General features: G+C 37.3%; 1 protein-coding gene across 3 annotated transcripts in view; it reads left to right on the forward strand.

Moving 5' to 3' along the window:
- Positions 1-20,263, forward strand: part of LHFPL2 (LHFPL tetraspan subfamily member 2) — a 132,573-nt gene that overhangs the window by 48,326 nt on the left and 63,984 nt on the right. The window contains exon 1 of one of the 3 annotated variants that reach the window (XM_084505262.1): positions 6,557-6,746. The exons of the other annotated variants lie outside the window; for them this stretch is intronic. The gene's annotated coding sequence lies outside the window, so the exon portion shown is untranslated. Of the gene's footprint in view, positions 1-6,556; positions 6,747-20,263 lie in introns of those variants that run through there. 3 annotated transcript variants of the gene reach the window in all.

The following is a 20,263-nucleotide window of genomic DNA, read 5'->3' on the forward strand; positions in this document are numbered from 1 at the left end:
AAAAGCCACCATCCTGATAATTTGGAGAGAGAGCCTAAAGGCTATCCAAATGCAAACTGAAATTCTAAAAGGTGAGCACAAGTTGGTATGGTTTGCACATTTTTTGAAAGAAGAGTTGAAACCTAAAATAGTGTAGCCAAAGAAAACCTGAGGTTTATGATTGAATAACAAATAGCACCTGGGATGTATGAACAGGGAATGTCACATGCAAGAAGGGCAGTAGCTATTTTTCTCATCAGTGGTGATATCTCATACACAGTATTGTATACATTTTAGGGTTACTAGCTTTTTTCTTTTTCTTTTTTTCTTTTTAAAGGACACAAACATTTTGAGAGTGTTTTAAGAAAGCAGCTGTAACAAAGTGCTTTGAAAATCCAAGAAAAATTTGAAGGAAGTGACTGTTTCATCTCATTGAGGGTTGTTAGGAGACACATCTCATGGGAAGTGAAAGGCTTTGTAGGAGATGGTCACTAGTGGGGTCCTCCAAGGCTCCATGTTAGGGCCAATCCTCCTCGATGTTTTTATAAACGATTTGGATGTAGGACTACAAGGTGTTTTGAGCAAATTTGCCAATGACAATAAACTTGGAGGAGTTGTGGACTCAGCTGAGGGTGGAAAGGCCTTGCAGACAGATCTGGACAGATTGGAGAGCCAACCACATGAAATTTAACTAGAGCAAGTGCTGGGTCCTGCGCCTGGGATGGGGCAACCCTGGCTATACGTACAGACTGGGTGATGAGATGCTGGAGAGCAGCCCCACAGAGAGGGATCTGGGGGTTGTGGTTGACAGCAAGTTGAATATGAGCCAGCAGTGTGCCCTGGCAGCCAGGAAGGGTAACTGTATCCAGGGGTGCATCAAGCACAGCATCCCTAGTCAGTCAAGGGAAGGGATTGTCCTGCTCTGCTCTGCGCCAGTGTGGCCTCACCTCGAGTACTGTGTGCAGTTCTGGGCACCACAGTACAAAAATGATGTAAAACTGTTGGAGAGTGTCCAGAGGAGGGCGATGAAGATGGTGAAGGGCCTAGAGGGGAAGACATATGAGGAGCGGCTGAGGTCACTTGTCCTGTTCAGCCTGGAGTAGAGGAGGCTGAGGGGAGACCTCATTGTGTCTACAGCTCCCTCATGAGAGGGAGTGAAGGGGAAGGCGCCGACCTATTATCCTTAGTCACGAGTGATAGGACCCAAGGGAATGTTGTCAAGCTGAGGCAAGGGAGATTTAGGCTAGACATCAGGAAGAGGTTCTTCACCGAGAGGGTGGTCGCACACTGGAACAGGCTCCCCTGGGACATAGTCACTGCACCAAGCCTGTTGGAGTTTAAGAAGTGTTTAGACTGTGCACTTAGTCATGTAGTCTAAAATTTTGGGTAGACCTGTGTGGTGCCAGGAGTTGGACTCGATGGTCCTTATGGGTCCCTTCCAACCTGGGGTATTCTATGATTTTATTCTATTCTATGAGATACTACTATTTTTTCTGCTTTCTCTAGTGGGAGATAGTATGACTTGGGGTGGATAATAGAAAGATAAGAACTGTCTAAGGTATACAAATTTCTGTGGCAGCTGATTGATACCCTGCATTTATGATGTGGTTTAGCTCTACGTATTCTCAATAACACGTGTGTGTAAGTTAGTTGTTGAATAGATGACTTAGATGTTGTGAAATAGCCTTTGAAATGAGAGATATCCAGAAACTGGTGAGACACTGAATATTTTCATGGAGGAACTATCTATATTCGCTTGTATCTCACAGTAAGTATTAGATAAGATGATCTTCTGAAGTCTTTTGTAGTTCCATTTGTGATTCTACTAGTGTAGGTGCAATTTGATTCAAGGAACAAAAAGCAAACTGGCTTCTGAAACAAGATCTAATCCCAGAGGAATGACTGTTCATTTGGGAAATATTATGTCAGAGAGTAGTGAAGCGCTCTGTTTCTTCAGCAGACTTGATTTGACCAAAATTCTAGATAAAACTGAAGTGATGCAGATTTTGACAGAAATGTAATGGTTAACTGAAAACAAACAAACAAACAAACAAAAAAAGTAAAAAAAAAAAAAAAAAAAAAAAAAAAAAGTAACATTTAAGAGAAGAAGGTAGCAGAAATTTTGGTCTAAACGACTTCTACCCTGGACTGAGTAAGATCAATGCACTGCACTGGAACACTCCGGAGATGAGATCCACCTGTCCAGTCTTGATTTCTGGAACAGCATTCTAAAAGTGCACTGGTATTTAACCTCTTTGCAGAAAGCAACCTCAGCCTTTATATCTGGTTGTACCTAATTTGTTTTCCTGTTTGAGAGCTAGCTGTGGATCATGGCTTGTTTCTCAGCAGTGAATAAAATCACATATGAAAGAAGTAAAATCATTTTTCTCATCTGTAATTTTTGTTTCTCACAATACTTATACATAACTGGCTAAATCTGTTGTCATACATTATATGAGGTTGTTTGCAGAAATGGTAATTAATGCTTCTTGTGAAGGGGAGGAGGATTGAATGGGAGGGGAATAACACTCTAATGTCTCTGTACATTTTGTGCATGTTGGTTTGACTGCCTTTATTTGGCATTTTTTCCAGTACTTCATGAGAAAAGAAGAAAAGCTGTATTCTGGTCAGACCAAGTGTCCTTTTAGCTCAATGTTCTCATGGAAGGCAGCCAGTAAAGGTGCTTTGGGAGAAAAAAGTAAAAAGTGCATTAAGTATAGTGATTCTTTCCCATGGTTGGGTCCCTTAATTAGTGTTTTAGGGACTGCCTTAGCTGAAAGTTGCACACAAGCATGTTTGGTTTAAATAAGCAGTAGAACGTCCGTCATTTGAGAATTTACATGTAGTTCTTTTTTGAGCCCATTTATGCTTTGTGGGTGTCCGGGGTCTTGGTGCAATGATTTGCTAACTTAAGTATTATGGGTTGTGAAGAACAAACATTTCCTCGTTTCAGATTTACAACTTCATCGGCTGCCCTCTAGTGTGGGGGTTGTTTTTGTTTTTTGTTTTGTTTTGTTTTGTTTTGTTTTCAGTGAGAAATGGTTGCTTGTTGACTTTTCCATACATCAGTTGTTCTGCCAGCCTCTGTGCTCTTATTCTTGGTGATTTTTCTTCTTTGCTGAAGACTTCAAGTCTGTTTGGCATTGGAAAGTTTGACAGGGCTCCAGTCAGTCTCACAACACTGTGAAAGCACTGCTGGTGGCCAAGGCACTATAGTTTTTTACTTTCCCACCGGTAAAACTGGCCAAGATTTCTTCAATTAACTGAGGTTCTTTTTCTGTGAAGTCCTATTAATGCCTGTTTGCAATTATTATGAATTACAGATTACACCTATAAATTAAGAAGGAACCAGCGTATTTCTGAAAATGAAAACTTCCATGAGTAGTATATTATTTAAGTTCCTCTCTTTGTATGCTGTACATAGTCATTGCAATACACTTGTAATAGGTATATTTGTATGGTTTCTCCTTTTACTTTATATAAAGATTTGAAAACACTGAAGGCAATCTTATTAAAGCATCGTGCTTTAATAAATATGTTGATAAACAGCTCATGTGTCTGAGAAACAAGATGTTAAGTAAAATTTCAGTTAAATAGGAACATAATTATTTCAGAATGTAAAGTAACAAACACCTGGTTTTGTTTCCAAAGTAAATCATCCATCTATGGCTGGTTATGAATTGGATCCAAATCATGACCCAAATTTGTTGAGCCAAGTTTGTTAAGCAGAATCTTTCCCAAAACCCTGTCAGTCCAATTTTACGGCTTTCTTGACCATTAGCCAGCAATATGTGCCTGTCTGCAATTTATCAAACACAGTGTTACTCCCCTTTTGGCTATGCTGTACCCTTTTGGCCTTGCACAGGGGAGTGAGGTTATATGGAGCAAACAGTAGCAGAAAGGACAGTGCATGTATGGCTTTGAGGGTTTACAATGTATAGTAGTGCTATGCAGTGTGCAGTATTAGTGAAAAGTGAGTAGATTTCTGCTAAACATGAATGTCTTGAATGTGACGTGGTGGTAGAAAGTCAGCAGCGAGGCTGGTGAGACATGGCCCAAACAAAAATGTCTCAGTCCTGTTCATTCCTGCATTAGGAGGAAAACATACTCTGTCATATTAAGAATTAACAAGTGTGTTTAGCACATAGCCCTACCTGCTATGTAAGTGTCTTTTATACAGCCTCGTTATAAGGCATTTCCCTCCATGAGCTGTTAATTTTCTGGACTGGCTTCTCTAAGTGCTTCTCTCTCTAATTTTTCATACATATGGTTGATAACAGCCATTGACAGAAAGGCAGACTTGTCAACACTAGCAGGGTACCTTTGCATTTTACAAAAATAGGTGGCCAAGTGCAGGAGAGATTATAAAATATGCTGTCAGAAGTCTTGATAAACTGCAAAAGACAAATCTGACAAAAATAAGTTTCATTATTAGCAAGAGCTTATGGAACTACTTTAATTAGTTTTCCATAGCTGAGGAATTCTTTACCATATAAGGGTTTATTTTAGATGCAAGCTTTCCATTAGCAGCCAAACACACTGTAAATTTTAATTAAAATAATTCAGACTTCACTCCTCCAAAAGTTGGTGAAATATGCCTCTTTGTTTTGTTTGATTTTTTTTTTTTTCATATATTGTATGGAGAGCTTAAGCAGCGAAAAGGATCCAATGGATGGTGTGGTTTTCCTTACTGCCTGCTAGCTTGTGTGGAGAATAAGACACATGTGCAGTTTGCAGCTCCACAACAGAAGTTTGCACTAGACCATGCCATTCTCTACTAAATGTTACTTGGAACTGCATGCCATACAGAATTTAAAAAGTGGACAGGAAAGTCTGCTGGAAAGCAGAATAAAGACCAGGTCAGCAAGTGAAAGGAGTTGGGCCAATATGTGGCCTGCTATGAATAATTGAGCCTAAAATTAAGGGGAAATATTTTATGGGTGTTTCCCCTGCATCTTTGTCAGTGTTGTTTTGAGTTACAGAAGTTGAAAGCAAACTACAAGTTTTGGCAAGCAGGCTAATGCTTTCTAACAGAATGGTCATAAATGATGACTTAAAACATGGTTTTCAAAGTAGTACAAGTGATTGCACTTGTGCTATTATCTAGTAACTCACACAGTGTTTAAGTTACGTTGTTACAATTCCTTGGCTCCTTCCTTCTTTGAATTGTTAAATGTCCCTTAGAAACTGAGAATTCTGACTGTCAAGGTTTGTATGCCCAATAGATCAAATTTAGAGTAGCATTAAAACTGTAATTAAACATTTTTAGTGCTTCAAAATTGAATTGTTCTGTAGCAGTCACTAATAGTTTAAAGCTATGCTACTGATACTAGCAGGAGCAATTGAACTAAGCAAGTGCTTATCACTTTTAAAAATCTTACTTTGAGTATACAGCACTTTTGTTGTTGTTTAAGGTTACTTTTTTTCCTTTCATAGCTAAGTGATTTTTATTATCATTTTATATTTGCTTTGCTGTAAAATATCAGTCAAAGAGCATTGGTTTGGGTGTGGAGGGGTTCTTTGTAGCCTTGTTTCTAGGCATTGTTCCAAAGTACACAGTTAAAGTGCTTTATAGGTCTTGTTTAGGGCAGGGCTTCTAATCCAGAGATCACCACTGAGTCCTTTTGATACAATTTTGCAAATATTTAGTTCTTGATCTTTATTTCAAACTCAACATTGCATTTTTGTAGAGTGTGGCAGTTAAAAACGTGACTGTCCTGTGCTTTAAAGAGGAACAAGGAACTTCTCTATTTTTTCTGCATACATGGTGCTTTTGGAGAAGTCTGGCAATGGGAGAGGAGGAGAGGACAGGAGAATTAATTGTATTAGAAGGCTCAGGAGGTCATCTTGCTGCAAGGAATGTTAAGCAGAGAGCTTCAGCTGGATTATTACGGTGAGGCTGTACACTGATCTGTTCTTCAGTGCCCATGACTGAAGTTTATGATGCATGGTAGATGCCTTTAGGCAGAGAATGAGTAGCCAGCTTTTCATTAATTTGTAACAGAGAGACTGGTGGGAACGTTGTTCCATACCATAGAGAGCCTGTAGTGAATTCCTTCAGCGTCAAGAAAGCTAAAAATAATACTCAAAAACGTGGGCTTTAGCCAGACCCTTTGTTTTCTGAACATCCATTTGCACAGGGGTTAAAACTTCACTATGAAAATAAGAAGAGCCAGAAATACCTTCTCTCATCTTAGTGTAATCTTGAGACCATTAAGCTGTTGGATATATTTTGGAAAAGATTTAAAATCGGTCAGTAATGCTTATATATACAATATGCCTGGAATGATTTGGGGAATTTGTCTATGTGCAATTAACAGATTTTCTAAGAAAACTCATGCTGCTTGTAAGCTCTCTGCATCCTTGTAACTCTTTCTATGCTCCTTTCCTGTGTGTGCTTTCAGTGAGGGGTCTGGGGTGGATGATCCAGCCCATCTGTCTCAATCAAATCCTGTGGCTTACAGTAAGCAGAACTGAGGAAGAACTGCACACTAGATAAAAACCAGTTTTCCTCAGCTGCTGTGTGGAAGAGTAATGTTTCAAGAAATTTTAATTTCCACAGGAAAAGGAACCAAGATAAGAGACCTTCTCACAGCCCTTTGAAAACAGGGGTGGAATGGGTCCTGGAGGAAGATATAACAGTGTGGGGAGAAAACAATGAAGCAACGAACTGCTGAAGGGAGCAGTGCTGATGCTGTAGCTGAAAGTGGCTGAAGGAGGCTGGTGGCAGGGTGAACAGAAAGCTTCTGAAAAGACAGCAGTGAGAGGTGAGCTGGAAATCTTGGTCATGCAGAGATTTCTGATCGAGTCCCCAGGCATTTTGAAGTATGGGGGGGAGAGGGAACTGAGGCAGGAAGCTGCCTTTATGGGCCCTTATAGGCTTCAGTGTCAGTGTGAAACTAGAACACATTTAAATTATTTTTAAAATAAGCCTTAAAAATGTACATTTGAAGCTCTAAAAAGCTTCAGAGAGTGAAGACGTAAAAATGCTGGATGAAGCTGTGTGGGTGTGTTTCAGCAGCATCATATTCCTAAGAAGCAAACTATAAATGGCAAGGATGGTGTTCAGGGCAGAAACCTGTCCCTGGTGGGTGTTTCACACTTCTCAGGAGGGATGTCCATGCTAGAGTCTTTTCCTGCAGATAAACGGAAGCACTCTCTTCCCTACCCCCCCCAAAAAAAATCAAACCAAAACAAAAGGAAATACAAAATTATTGGAGTAGTAAGATGCTGTCCTGCTCCCTGTGTGGCAACCAAGTTGTTAGGGTGCTTAGCCATGAAGTGAAAAGTAGATGTGTTTCTCACTGCAAGGTGGTTCAGGTTGTCCCACCTTTCCCGGCCAGAGAGGAGAGCTCAAGCTCTTGGCTCTCAAGAAGAGCGTGGAGATTTATCACTGCTCTGGAGACTCTTCTTGCGGCCTTAAACAGTAGAAAAGGACTTTTTGAAGTCACTGCAGTGGTTGGTTGTGATTGGTTTCAGTGGCCAGGGTATTGTTCATGTGTCTGTGAATTTGGGAAGAAAGAAAATGAAAATACTCAACGTTAGGTTAAACTCCACAACCCATGAAACGAGCTATATACACATTAGAATGTTCGGCAAGATGTTTTTTTTTGTGGTGTGCAGGTCTGTGAATAAAGCTTCTGTCACTCACTTGGGTGAGGGTCTGGCAAATATAATTCCTTAACTTTTTTTTTTTTTTTTTTTTTTTTTTTTTGTAATTTGCAGAAATAAGAAAGATGCATTTATCAGAAAAAAAAATCCTTCCTTAAAATTCAGACAGGAAACAAATGGAAATCCCATTAACATTGTATTGAACCAGGAAAATATTCTTAATTTACAGATATCCTTTTGACTGAATACATGAATGTACTTCTTTTTGTAAAATGGGGTGGAATAGTTGAATTTAAAAGCTGTTTGGGGCAATGTAAACATATTACTAACCCCAATGCTTAAGTGAAGGAAATGTGTCCTTCATGCTTTCCCTTAGGAGTTAATGCTTTGCATTAAGTGGTAGTAATTTGCACAACCTATAAATAAAATAAGTAAACTATAAGGGACTAAAGGTATTTTTTTCTTCCCTTCTCTTTTAAGGAGTGCCCTTCATCTCTTTACTGTGCATAGCTGCACTACGAAAGAGAGCTGTATTCAAGTATATTCAAAAGCACTAGAAGGAATTTATTGTTTTCTTACTCCTGAGCCTTAAATATATATTCCTTTCATATTATTATTTATGTTAATGATGATTTTAGAGACATACTTGATCAGTTGATAAATAGGACACTGAAACAGTTGATAAATAGGACACTGAAAGTTGCCATGAAAACTTTTTGTTTTGCTTTGTTTTTATTCTGTAGGAATATAGAAAATTTATTTGGTCTCATTGTTGGCTTCACAGCTTTCCTACACAGGTCTCTCTTTTTTTTTTTTTTTTTTAATGTTTCATCTAAGAGTATTAAGCACACTTAGCATTCTGTCTTTTCTAATGAGCTTTTTTAAAATGTAGACAAAAGTATTCAACTTGTTTTATATAAGCATTAATAAAATTGGAAATTAGAGAAGGATGGTTGCTCCTTTATTATCCTCAAGAGTTATTAAAACTTTCTTCCACCTCCATTCTTTCTGCTTCCCATTTTAGTTTATTATTAATTTGTTTGAATTATTTTTTTTCACTTCAGATCATCCTTGTTACAGATCATCCATGTTTCAAATGGAAAAAAAAATCCCTCCAAAGTTATTGTTTAAAAGAAGTTTTGAACAAGGTTGTCCTTCCACATAGGCAGAAGGATGACAGCTGCATCACTAACAGTCTAAGATTCCCCAAAATTGCTGTCAAGAAGCTCCTTGGCTTTTCTTCTTGTCCTTGCAATGTTGGATCACTGCTCAAACATGAAGAGTCAGAGTGGCTTCCAGGTTGAATCTGTTGTTCTATGGCTACAAAGGATGTGCTTTATGTTCATCTTCAGGCAGTCCCTATCAGACTTCATTTTTTCACTCTTCAGCTTTTTCTTGTTTTGGCATTCATTTCTTTGAATCATAGCATCATAGAATGGTTTGTTTTGAAAGGGACCTTAAAGGCCATCTAATTTCAACTCCCATGCCATAGACAGGGACACCTCCCACCAGACCAGGTTGCTCAAAACCCTATCCAAGCTGGCTTTGAGCACTTCTGGGGATGGGGCATCCACAGCTTCTCTGGGCAACCTGTTCCAGTTCCTTCACCACCCTCATAGTAAACAATTTCTTCCTTATATCTAACCTAAACCTACCCTCTTTTAGTTTAAAGCCACTCCCCCTTGTCCTATTACTACAGTTCCTGACAAAGAGTCCCTACCCAGCTTTTCTGCAAGACCTTTAGGTATTGGAAAGTTGTTATAAGGTCTCCTTGGAGCCTTCTCTTCTCCAGTTGAACAGCCCCAACTCCCTCAGCCTGTCTTCATATGAGAAGACAGCCCCTTGATCATCTTCGTGTCCCTTCTCTGGACTTGTTCTAGTATGTTCTAGTATGTCCTCCTTGTGCTGGGGACCCTAGAGCTGAACACAGCCCTCTAGGTGGGGTCTCACAAGAGCACTGTAAACTTTAAACAAAACTTTGAAAGGTTCTCAGTAAACAAGGCTTTGCCTTACAAACAGTAAGAGGCTGGTGGTGAAATCCTTGGTGAAGTCTATAACTGAAGAAGCCAGACCTGCAGTAGTAAGGTTCTTGAATGTTAATCATTTAATCATTCTGTGGTAGATAGTTAATAGGATTAGATAAAGGTTTAAAGGAACTGAAATCAATTCACTACTAAGAACTTTGGAGCTGCAAAACTGCGTTAAACCTAAAAGACATAATTACTAATTGTCATGAAGAACATGCTTTTTGTAGCATAACATTCAACTTTGGTTTTATATACATGTAAAGTTTCCAGAATTTCCATAAGGCTTCTGATTTTGAAGATGCAGAAAGAAAAGGTTTCTCTTTTCCTTGTTTGTCAGCAGCAGCTGCCTGTGATTTTTTTTTTTTTTTTTGCTAGATGACAATTGCAAGCAACACATTTTAAAAAGCCAAATGTGATATGCATCTTTATATTACTTTATAGCGACAAAACAAAAACAACAACATCAACAAAAAAATACAACCAAAAAAACACCAACTGTGACTAAAGGCTATATGAAGTGAAGTCTCTGGCCTCACAGGTTCCTGATCATTGATGCATGTAATTTTTAAAATTGTCAAAAAAAGTGATTGAGGCAACCAACTACCAGTAAAAAGCTTCTTTGATCAGGCTTTTAAAACTACCTGTAAATATTTGTGGAGTTTGATTGTAGTGTGATATAGTGTGATAATGGAAACACTGTAGGTTGTTTACGAAGAAAGTAATGTTGATGGTTGGAGAAAATGAAGTAGTGTTTAGTTGATTGATCTTTGATAAAAGTAATAATAATAATAAAAACTTTCAGGATCAAGATGCTTCTAATTGACTTTGCAGGAAGCCATTATGTTAGGCATGAAGCTTTGAGAGCCAAGCTTAATGTCAGTACGTGCCACCATCCTGAACTGTTTGTCTTTAAGGTTGCCAGTGAGTACTTAGAAATGGGGTAAATAATTTTACTAAGCTTTTAACCTTACAAATAAGCCTGGAAAATGTACAGGGTTTTGATTCTTACTTATAACAACAACAACAAAACAAAAAAAGCTTGTTGGGAGCTAAATGTCGTGAGATCTCAGGATGTCTACTGTGTAAAGTCTGTGTGTTTAGCTGTTTAAGTTCCTTACTTCACCAAAATTCAAATGTAGGCTGGGAATGCTCAGAATTACAGATCTGTGTATTGTCTACCCAGAAGCAGGTTTTTCTTCATGTATCAATGTCAAGAGCCAGATGTTTATTTCCTGAGGGGCTGGACTGAGCCACTGCTGGTGGAGTTCAGGCTGTTATCCCAAAGAAAAGGAAATTTAGGCTGCAGAAACCACACATGGCTCCTGCTCTGCTGGAGCCAGCAGGGCAGGCAGGCAATTTCTGGATGAGGAGTATGCGTTTCTGAATCCCTCTGTCTGCCAGAGACTCTTCAGCTATCCCTGCTCTGGCCAGACCACTTGGACTGTTTTCCCAGGTACGATTTACCAGTCAGTTGTCTTTCTGTGCGGCAGCACGGCTGTGTCATATCAGTTGGCACTGGTTGCCTTTGATTTGGCTGCTCTGTGGGAAAAGCAGCCACGTCCACATCTACAACCATAAGCAGGTGCCTAAGGAAGAGGAGTACAGGTGAGGACAAAGTACTGCATCAAAATCTATATTTAATTTGAATATGTTTGAAAAATCTTTGGAAAAAAAAAAAAAAAGAAGAAGAAGAAAACTCAGGGAATGTATTATGAATTAAGTGAGCGCACAGTTCTGAATTAATTTGTATTGTATCTTACTAGTAGTCAAAATCTGTACTTTTTGTTATAGGGTGCCATCAGGGTGGGCTCCAAAAGTTCTGTTAAATTTTATAGCACCTCAAAGGAAGGTACCAGAAACACTGAGGTACTACTACCTATAAAGTGAAGGCAGGGGTCTCCATTCTTTTGTAGGAAATAGCAGGACTCTGGCAGTTTGCACTGAATAAATGTTGTAAATAGATTCCACCATACATCAAAAAAATCACTTAGCTTTCCTGGAAAGTTATGGAAAAGTTGAATTCAAACCAGTTTATCAATAATACCACAGGGGCTTTGCATTTGTGATGGCTTCATCTGTGATTCAGTGAATGATGTTGCCCAATATGCAATGTTCCGGCATTTGGTTATTTAGATCTTTCCTTCACCTTAAGTATTAAAACACACATCTGTTCAGCAAGCTAGGTTCTGGAGAGGGGAGTCTCTGTATTCATGCCTTATGCAGGACAGAGTTTAAAACCTGATAGCTTGTTTAGTATCTAAACTGCTTTTGAACAGCAGTGACAAAAGACTAAAATAAGTAGGATCTATATAACAGATTAATCTTGGAGGGATGGTCACCAACAAGCTTATGTGACAAAGTGTGGGGGTGCTCTGTGGGTCCACACCACAAGCCCTGATGGCAGCGGCCTGGGGGCTGTTGGTGCACCTTCTACCAGGTTTTCTGCTGTAGCCATGTGTTCATTGGGTATACAGTAATAATAAATCCAGAAGAAAAAATGTAGTTCATGCTTCTACTGTTATGTAAATAAATTGAAAAATAAATAAATAAATAAACATGTTACACCTCTTTGAAATGCTTCAAATGGCAAGTATAGTAGGTAACACTGTTTTGCTTGTATTGGAAAAGCCAAAATGGTATCTAATTAAGTAAAGGCAAACTGTTTAGGTTGCAGGAGTAATAAAAACTTGTTGTAGATATACAGGCTTTTTGAAGTATTTTTAAACTTGAGAACACGCTTTATAGAAGTACTCTATCTTGCAATGCAATATGAGAGATTAATTCACAGAACTGCAGACTGGCTGAGGTTGGAAGGGACCTCCAGAGGCCATCTGGTCCTACCCTGCTGCTGAAGCAGGGACACCCAGAGTACATAGCCTAATAAGAGCAATGTTACAAGTGTCTTGAATACATACCCAGAAATTAACAATATCTAATACTAGTGTCTGTTTTTTTTTTGTTTTTTTTTGTTTTTTTTTTTTTGTGCAATTAGGTTTTTAGTTAATCATTAGGAATCTTTCATTAGAATACTTATGAGTTTATTCTACCTAAAAACACTGTTAGCATATCAAGTATTTTTAGTAAGACTGTAAATTATTCAGAAGAGAAATGACAGGGACATTTCAAAAATTAACTGAACTTTTTGAAAGAGCATTTCCTGTGGATGACTTGTTATATGGGGAAGCTGGAATGCTGTACATGTATGCACAATCCTGAATGTGCTTTTCGCTGGCTGAACTTTGTTTCCAGAAAACTGGAAAGAGCTGCAGAAACTTTAGTGTGTATTATGGGATATTAATATCCTTCCTGAGTGTTCAGTGATTGTGAAATATTTATGCTGTCTATGACTTGTGAAGATGCATACCTTTTGTACGTGATATGGCCCTCCCTCCATATCACTACTTTTGTTAGAGAATGGCCCTCCTGCTACTTGCAAGTTGAGTTTCTAATTTCCATTATTAATGTGTGACTATGCATAAACCAAGGGCTTTGTAATACGATTATTTTCTGCTGTGCTTCTGGATTATTACATATAACTTGTTTCTTGATTACTTCAGATATTTCTGATGATTCTGAGACTGAAGTTTGATGAATCCTGAGTCACTGAGGTTGACCTTGATAAAGAATTTGGAAGATGAAGATAAATTTTAGGATCTCAATAGTAGGTGCCCTGGAATTGAAAGGACATTTTATAATATGTGAGACTGGATGTTATATAAGACTTGGTATATAGGAATGGTAGATCTGTCTGCTATCTGGTGGCTAAAAAAAGCACTGTAGAAGTAAAAGAAATGCCTGTATTCCATCTTCTCTTCTTTCATTTTCTGTCACTTCTTTTCATGTTTGACGGCTATTGTTTTCTCTTACTTTGACTGGAATAAACTTCTGATTTCTTACAGAAAAGCTGCTATGTGGGTTTTTTGTGTACTTTAAATAAAATTCACATTTTGCACACTTCGACCTTTTGTCCTGTGTTAATGGAGGACATCTCAAGTTTCAGAAAAAGCGAACATGCCATTTTGCACTAACAAGCAATTTAAAAAAGTTGGAGTGGCATTAATCACAAAATTATTCACAAAATTAGTCCATTCTCAAAAAGCTAAATGCAGAATAACTAGCCTTTCTGATACTTATTATACTGGATGGGATAATAAAAGTGGAAGTGTGGATGAGCATTTCTTTGACAAATTTATCAGTAAATGTGGTAGGAAAGGGTTTCTTTCTGTGTTATGTATTTGTCTTTTATTTTAGTTATAAAAAAGAGAATGTGTTCAGCTTTGCTCATGAACGTTCCTTTGATCTGGTTCCTCCTCTGGTTCTTTGTTGTTACAGGGAGTGTTGATGTGGAGTAAGATTTGGTTCCAAGCTGCTTTCCTCTTGTAAAGTAAAAAGCAGAGTCTCTTCATGTTTCTTGGTTCCCCTTTTGTTTTATTGCCAGCTTAATTTTCTGTTCCGTTGCTTGGTGTTCATCCTTACTTTTTTCACAGGAGGCATTAAATAGGTGCTGTAATCTTTTTAAGAAGGCATGAAGCCATTCCGATTGGGATTTCTCTTCTGTCTCAGTATGTTAAAATCAGTTCAGTGGTTGTATGTTACAGTGCTCTCCGTCTGCTCTCCTCCTGCTGGAAATGAGTGGATTAATCTAGTTCCAAATTGCTGCATGGAAACCCTTTGCTCTAAGTCAAAAGAAGTCAGTGCAAGTCTGTGAATCGTTTTATGAAAATACTGGATAGAGTTTCAGGCTTCAAGTCCCTGCTGATGCATTAAATTCTTCATGGTATTGGCAGGGGAGAAGCAGGGGACCTTTCTTTAGCTGGATAAATAGGAGAAGTGTCAACTCCAGATGCCTTGAGAGACTCCAGGCAAGCTTTTAGTACAATTACAGAAGGACAAAGTGGATTGGACCTGTGGGACTCCTATGTGTACTGAATTTTGTTTAGCCTTTTGGTCACCCTAGCAGGGAAAAAAAAAAAAAAGAAAGAAAAAAAAGAAAAGAAAAAGACACATGTTTGAAGCAGCTAAGTTTATATTTTTGGGGTATAAATATGGGGGTGTAGCATATTCATATGCCCACATGTAACTATTAAAAAAAAAAGTTGTAATTTTTTAGGAAATGCTGTTGGCAGAGGATACTCATACTTAAAAATAAATCAATAAATAAAAGTACACGTCTTCCAGTGCCTAGAGCACATGGAAAGAAAGTTGTGAAAACTTTGGTGCTGTCTTGGCATTAGTATGGTTGGAGGTGTGGGAGGGAATTTTGCTTGTTCACCTGATCTTTGTCTGCAGATGGTTAATGACTGTCTAATCTTATCTGACCAGCAGGGAGCCTTCAGTGATTCTTTAAAGTATTAAATTATATTAAATGAGACAATAAAACTCAGTCATTATTGTCTACAGCTGGGTATGATACAGTTGGGTTGATACATTAACAGTTGTTGATTGGTATGATAATCACACGTGCATAAACTGACACCTTTTGATGTAAAAATAAGGCTATATGTTGTATTTTAGTCCTTGTTCAAGCAATATTGCTTATTCTTTTAGTGTTTTAAGTGTATTGAAACTACTTCTGAAGTGTATTGAAGCTACTTGTATGTTGAAGCTGCTAAGCTTCAATACAGATCTGGTAGGAATATTTCTTCCAAAGCACAATGCCGTCTGATCACATGCTCTGCATTTTCAATCTTTTCTTTGTGGCATTCTTTATGTTACATAATGAAATTAACAATATATAACTATCATATGCAACAGGTCCTTTTTGTCTGTTCTGACTTATGGAGTGGGTTATCCTACACATTTTAAATTGAAGTCCTTAATTAATTAATGCAAGATAGCAATTTTGCTTAGCAGAAAACTTTTGAAATCCAGCAGTTACTTTGCTGTAGAAGATCGACTTTTTGCCTTCTCCAAATAGTGTCTTTTTATGCATTATAAGTGTTTTGTTAGTTTGTTAGTTGAACTTTATTTCTCCTGTGCCTTTTCTACTTCTCTGCTTCAGGAAGTCCACCCAGTTCCCATTCATGTTTTTAATCTAGTTCATCTGAGGTTTTTCAGTGTTTCAGAGTTTCAGAACTGGCAACATGTGGGAATTCTGGGTTTTAACCTTGTTTTCGCTATTGCCAGAACCAGCAAAGAAAAAGGAGGAGGAGAAAAAACAAACAAACAAACAAACAATGAAAACTGAAAAAGAAAGAAGATAAATACTCTCTTGATCCTACAATTTAAGTGAATTTAGCTTCTAATGTCATCCATGTTTCTAGTCCTAGTGAGTACAGAGAAAAATTTGAAAACACCTCTTAAAATGTGAGCTAATCATGTATCTCTGGCATTTGCAGTCTAACAAAATCATCAAGTGTCAGGAAGTTCACAATAAAATTGTACAAGTTGGCAGCAGTATCTGGTTTCTTTAACTGACTCATCAGTTTGCTCTGACTGAACTGAAATTTTGGCCTTTCTTTGACATGTCCTCATTGATGACTAATTATTACTTCAAGCTCAGCATTAAGCTTTTTTTTTTTTTTTTTTTTTAAAGGCGTTTTTAGCTACCTTATGACATCCCTATGAATTTCTTCCTGAATCATTACAGTTAATGCCACTCTTGTACTTGCTTTGAAGTGAAGGTCCAGTATCTTGGACCTTCACTTGACCTATATATACATATATATAATGTCCTAAGGCCATAAATAAAAAAGTAGACCAAAGTTTTATTTAGCCTAGTATGTAGTGATAGCCAGTGGCCTAGAGAACGGAGTAAATATACACTGGTGCTTTTGTATTATCCATTGTTCCGCATCTCAAGGATGTACTGAGTCAAAGGCGGCAAGTTTGTGTTTAATCACTTTCAGTGGATCTTTCTTTCATTAACTTGTCCAGTAATTTCTTGAGCAAATGAGAAATTTAGCATCCAACTGCATCTCACATGGAAAAGTGCTTTCTTGAACCTTACATTCCCCAGTACCCTTTGATATTGTCTGCACTTACATTAGCAAAAACAGTGAAGAGTTCTTATCTACTTTTCTGTGCTTGTCAGTATTTCATTAGAGATCTAAAGAAAATACATCCTTATCACTGAAATGTGTGATCCATTCACAAGATGCTGACTCTCTGAACTGTAGAAAGTTCTCTCATAACTGTATGGCTTCATGAAGAAGCCATGTATTTTATGTGTTATTGCTTTTGCCACTTTTAAATAATTTTTTGAAGTTACCTGGCAGACCACAAAATGGATTTTTAGCTCTCTGGGTAAACTACTGGGATGTTTTAAAACAAAACAAAACAAACAAACAACAACAAAAAACCCACCACACACTTGTTGGGCTTTGCTTTTTTTTTTTTTTAAGTTATAATGGATAGCTTCTCAAGCCATTATTAATCATTTTAATCTGAGAATATATATATATATATTATCTACTCAGAAAAGAAACAAAAATATTCAGAAAAAAAATCTTAGATTCATGGTGTTTTCCCCTTACACTTTAGGATACTATTACACATGCTTGTGATTATCCTCTCTGCAAACAATTATCAGAAAAATGCATCAGTTTTCCAAGTCCCACAGAAGAACAGATGTGGAATTAAGTTTCAAACAATGTACTCTTAATCACTTACATGTGGATACAAAATGAACTGGAGCTCAGTGGGAACGATTGGATGCTTTGTTAGTTGAGTGTGGAGTGGAGAATTTGCATTTTTCTTGGGCTTCATTCTCTGAACAGTCCTTTGAAAACAGTGCTAATAAATGAATAAGAAAAATGTCTGTTTCAGATATTTCACTCTTTCTAGAGAGCCCAAACCTCTGGAGACCACCTGAGTTGAGCCAGAATATATTACGTATATGAATATGAAAGAGATTGTGTATATCTGTAATATCTGTATAATTTTCTCCCTTTACTTGAGAACTCTTTTAAATGCTGCAAAGGATATTGGGGAGTAAAGTAGCTGCATATCATCTGTGCGTTTTCAAAAGCAATAATTTAAAGCAGCCAGCTCTGCCTGTAAGAGGTTTTGAATCAATATTCAATTGCTGAAATACCATAAGAAAACAATTATGTAAGAAAATACACTCATGTTGTGTTCTGAAACTCAGCCTGCATTGGAAAAATCCCTTAAAAAGATAGACTGCCCATACAAATACTTCAGACTTCAGAAAGCTAGTTAAGGAGAAAAGGTTAGTAGATAAGGTCTCAAATTTACAGTTTAAAGCTTTACAGAATTACAGATTTAAATTAGTGCACCAACCAGACAATGAGACTTAAAGAATTTTCTGATTCATGTTTTTGGAATTTGTTCATAATTCATAAGAAAGCTCATGGAAGCTGGGCTATTCATAATTTTTCCCAGTATGATTGCCTTCTCTCACACATACATACACACATATGTCTTGAAAAATATGTTTTCAGTTGCTGCAGAATTGAAACTATTGTTAATATGTGTAATTTATACATAGAAGATTATTTTTTTTAAGTTATTTGGTCCAACATAAACTGAAAAGAATGTGCTACCATGAATCTGCCTAACAAATTTGTTGATTCTTAAATTATAGCAAACTTCACTGAACAGACAACATTATATCTTATTTCAGAGTCTGATAGTGGTTTCTTGGAAGTCATTGAGCTCTGGTGGAAGTTTTAAGAATGGTCTTGTAGTGTTAAACTGAATGGTTAAGAGAGCTGTGAACTCATTTGCAGATTTTCTTGGCCCTCAAACCTGGAGTGGGGCATGAGATTAGTACTGATGCATTTTCCTGCCTTCCAAGGGTTTGGAATGGGAGCCTTCCATCTCACTCCCTTGTTGGCTGGTCCTTAACTTGTCACCACCTTGCATATTCATCATTAGGTTTACTCTGTTAGCAAGGAAGTGTCCGATGCCAGTTAAAATATTCATCGCTAACAAAATAGCAAAACACAATGTTTTGAGAGAATGAGGGAACAGAAGGAATTTTCATATATGTTTGTTAATGCTCTGGTCAAGTGTTGTCTCTTAGCTCAATTGGTAGAGAGATCCATGAAGGCTAAAGCAGAGTTTATATATCCTTAAAGAAATATTTCCTATGGATTTTTAAAGGCTGTTTTGCTTGTGCTTTGTGAACTGACCAATTTCTCCCTTCTTTGTTTTTGTGGAGGTCTGCTTGACCTTAGTTTTTCATGTTTTGTTTCAAAATATTTTTTTTTTCATGGATATTACTTTGTTTATGCACTTCACAAAAAACAAAAGAGCTAATCATATTAAAAATAAACATATTTATATCACCATGTCTTGTTTTTTAGCCTTGGTCTAGAATGACATAAATGGCCAAGTATTTCATGTTCTTTAAACATGACTTTGTGAATTTATTCAATATAGATCTCTTGTGCAGATTAAAGATTAATAAATGCAGTTGTCAGCAGCATTTGAGAATCAAAAGAACAGGACACAGCTAATAGTTCCATAACCATGTAGGGACGACAAGGCTTAGACGAGAAACTGCATTTTAACATTTAATACTTGAAGAGTATTTTAAATGAACTTACAATGTGTGTCTCACTTTTAACAGTAGGGTTTGGGGTGGCTTTAAGGTATTAAGTACATACTTTCTGTGAGGTGATTGAAGGTGTGCTAACTTATTGTAAAAAATGTATATATATTTGGATGAGAAGAGCTTTCAAGTTTGTTCCCTTGGTATTGCAGGCAATCAGGCTGTATGCAATTCCTTTTAACATGTCATCAACTTCTGACATAAAACTATACTTTCTGTCTCCACTTCTCTTTAAAGGCTGCTGTAGAATCTTTGTATTTCTGATGGCATAGAAGTAATATTTTAATGTGCAACTTAGACACATTCACAGTTAGTTTATGATTATTATGTTCCTGCTCCAACATTGGCTTGTTGTTTCAATATGCCTTCTTTTTTTCTTACATTTTAACCACTTACAGTAACTGTAGGAAACAATTATGTTTCATTTTTAGCACTTTCAGTTTTTCTAGGTGAAAGAGGGCAAAATTGCATCTTTTCTCAACTCTCCCTTGATCAGTTCAGCTGTTCTCTCTTCCTAATTCAACATGGATCTTTTTCATGACAAACACCTTTTCATGAGTTTCAGTAAATATTGTAGGAAGTAATCTTTTGATTGCCATAAACTTTCTGGTATGTTGAATACCTGTTTTGGGGATTGTAAAGATTAGTCACTTCTGGCTAGGAAGCCCAAGTGTGCGTATTCGAGGGAAGCATTTGTGACTATGATTTGTTCCTTTAGAAAAGCAAGCTGGATAGAGATTACTTAAGAATTTTCAGGCATCTGTAGAAACTGCAGGATGTTCTCCAGAGCAGGAATGCTGGGCAGATAAAACTTGAGTAAGGATTTTTGTTTTAATAACAAGAGTTTACTGAAACACTAAAGACAGGCACATGGAACCTTGCCCAGTGTCTCTGTTTTTTCTTTGCATTGAATATTGCATTTGGTTTTCGTCTTCTGTTTCTGCAAGACTGAAAATCAGTTCTGAGACATCAACAGAATCATAGAATATCTTAAGTTTGAAGGAACAATAAAGATGTTGGTGTCCTAAGCAGTACTTTTTTTTTTTTTTTTTTTTTTTTTTTAAGCTTTAGTTTAAAGTCTGAGTGCATGATAGGCCTACTGGATGGCTAATGTTCAGATGGGCCATTC

The sequence above is a fragment of the Aythya ferina genome (assembly GCF_964211825.1).
Source record: "Aythya ferina genome assembly, chromosome: Z".
Lineage (NCBI taxonomy): Eukaryota > Metazoa > Chordata > Aves > Anseriformes > Anatidae > Aythya > Aythya ferina.